Below are 3,003 nucleotides of genomic sequence, written 5' to 3' on the forward strand. Positions count from 1 at the left end.
GGCTAGATATGGTGCATCCTAGATAACATGCATTCTAATACATGGACTAAGGTCAGAGCAATAGGGTTTATTGTTAGAAGTGATCATACCAATGTTAGTGCACCACATTTCATCAGAACTCCATAGTTAAGCATGCTTAGGCCAGAGTAGTATTGGGATGGGTGACCTCCTAGGAAGTCCTAGTGTTGTACTCTTTTCTTACTTTTTAGAACCTCTAGTTCTGTCATTATTCTATTCACACTGCCATTTTTGTTCTCAAGGCCCATTTTCAATCACACCTCCCTATTCTCTATTTTGTACCCCAATTTAATTCCATTTGAAGTCCATGAGCCTACTTCTCATCTCCCAGGTGTAATAGAGCTACTGCACCAATCTAGCAATAGAGAAATGTCAATTACTCATTCCCACCCCTAGATAGACACTTGTGTCTTTCTTCCTGTTGGCAACTTTTGAGTGCTAGATGAGGCACATTCTTAATGCCAAAGTGATTTTTACTTGCTCATTCATTTTGATTGCTCGATAAGGTACGTTATGAGTGTTACATAAAAGATACTAAACATGAACATAAAATAATGTTCTTCAAAAAAGTGTTCACCATATGGCTGAAATTGTTGATATAATAATTGGTTCTTATAATGATAAAAAGATTATAAGATTGGAAAATTGATTCAAGAACTTTCAAGGGTCATAAATTTTTACCTGCATCTCTATTCTTAAAATTTTCTATGTGGCTTCATTAGGAGAAGTTTTTGTTTAAGAAACTTGTATTTAGCATCATTCAAAGAATTTTTTTGTATTGAAACTCATATGTTTCTTCCTATTGGTGCCTTTTTAGCATTGCATGATGTGTGTTCTTAATGTCATAGTGCTCTTTACTCACTCGTGTATTTTGAGTGCTCGATAAGGTGTGTCTAAGATGAGGTGCATTACAATGCATGTAATAAGCTCAGGGAACAAGAGTTAGATGTTGGGTGCAATCATACCAGTGTTAGTGTACTAGATTCCATCATAAATCCACATCTAACCATGCTTGGGCTGGAGTAGTACTGGGATGGGTGACCTCTTGGGAAGTCCTAGTGTTGTACCCTTTTTCAATTTTTGGTCTGGGCCTCGTATTACTTATGCTAGACTTTGTTTCTCAAAACCCCTTTTCAATCATGCATCCTACATTTTGATCTTGCTCTCCATTTTTCATCTTAAAATTCGATTCCATCCTTAGGTCCATTTCGAGTCCAACGAGTCTATTTCTCATCTTGCAGGTGGTTGAAAGTGGCATTTTTGACTTACAAAATTAAAAAGTTAACTACACACTCCTATTATTGGATGGACATTTGTGCTTGTCTTCCTATCACTACCTTTGGAGTAACAAATAAAGCACATTCCTAATTCTAGAGCTTTTTTTACTTCCTTGTGCATTGATAGTGCCTTATAAGGCATGTTCTAAGTGCTAGATAATGTGAATATTAGATAACATGCATTCTAATGCACGTGATAAGGTCAAGGCAAGAGGGTTTGATGTTGGGTGTGATCATACTAGCATTAGTGTACCGAATCCCAATAGAACTCTGTAGTTAATCGCACTTAGGCCAGAGTAGTACTAGAATGGACAACCTCCTGCAAAGTCCTGGTGTTGCATCCTTTTCTTAATTTTTAGATCCTTTGGTTCTATCATTTTTATATTCATAGTGTCATTTTGGTTCTCAAGGCCCATTTTTAATCACACTTCCTCATTCTCTATTTCGTAACCTAGGTTAAGTCCATTTTGGGTCCTCAAGCCCACTTCTTTTCTCCTAGGTGTAACAAAGTTGCTCCTCAAACATTGCAATAGCGAAAATTCAATGAATCATTTCTAGCCCTAGATAGGCACTTGTTTCTTTCCTCCTATTGGAACCTTCTAAGTGCTAGATGAGGCACATTCCTAATGCCAAAGTTCTTTTTACTTGCTCATTCATTCTAAGTGCTTGATAAGGTAAGTTCTAAGTACTAGATAATAGATAATAAACATCACCATAAAATGACATTCCACGTAAAAGTATTCTCAATATGGCTGAAATTGTTGATATAATAAATGATTTTTATAATGATGAATAGCTTATAAGATTAGGAAATTGATTCAAGAACTTCTGAGAGTCATAACTTTTGAATCACATGTCTATTCTTCTTGAAATTTTCCATGTGGCTTCATTAGGAGAAGTTGTTTTTTAGAAACTTGTGTTTGGCCTCATTAGGAGAAGTTGTTTGTATAGAAACTCATGTCATTCTTACTATTGCCACTTTCTAAGTTAGATGTTGGGTGTGAGAAAACTAGCGTTAGTGCACTAGATCCCATTAGAACCTTATAGTTAAGCGTGATTAGGCTAGAGTAGTACTGGAATGGGTGACCTATCGAGAAGTCTCGATGTTGCACCCTTTTTAAGTCTTTTCTCTAGGAATTGTATTATTTGCATTGGATTTTCATTTTTAAGAACCCCTTTTCAATCATGCATCCTCACTTTTGGTCTTTCTCCCCATTTTCCATCCTGAAACTCAATTCAATCCTCGAGTCCATTTTAGGTCCCTCGATTCTATTTATCATCTTGTGGGTGTTGGAAAGTAGCATCTCAAACTTACAATATTAAAAAGTTATAGATGCACTTTGAGTGTTGGATGGACATTTGTGCTCATCTTCCTAATACTGCCTTCTAAGTACTAAATAAGGCACATTCTTAATTCTAGAGCTCTTTTTAATTCCTAGTGATTGATAGTGCCTTATAATGCATGTTCTGAATGCTTGATAAGGTCCATCCTAGATAACATGCATTCTAACGCATGCACTAAGGTTTGTGAAAGAGGGTTTGTTGTTATATGCGATCATACCAATGTTAGTGCATCAAATCCTATCAGAACTCCATAGTTAAGTACACTTGGGTTGGAGTAGTACTGGGATGGGTGACCTCTCAAGAAGTCTTGATGTTGCACCCTTTTTTAGTCTTTGGTTTGGGCATCATATTACTTAAGCTGGAG

The 3,003-nt window shown here is 36.4% G+C and overlaps 1 pseudogene; it reads left to right on the forward strand.

Moving 5' to 3' along the window:
- Positions 1-969: 969 nt before the first annotated feature.
- Positions 970-1,088, forward strand: LOC149529694 (5S ribosomal RNA; annotated as a pseudogene).
- The last annotated feature ends 1,915 nt before the right edge of the window (positions 1,089-3,003 follow it).

Source organism: Cupressus sempervirens, chromosome 11 (genome assembly GCF_028749045.1).
Source record: "Cupressus sempervirens isolate cs-2001-9-10 chromosome 11, ASM2874904v1, whole genome shotgun sequence".
Lineage (NCBI taxonomy): Eukaryota > Viridiplantae > Streptophyta > Pinopsida > Cupressales > Cupressaceae > Cupressus > Cupressus sempervirens.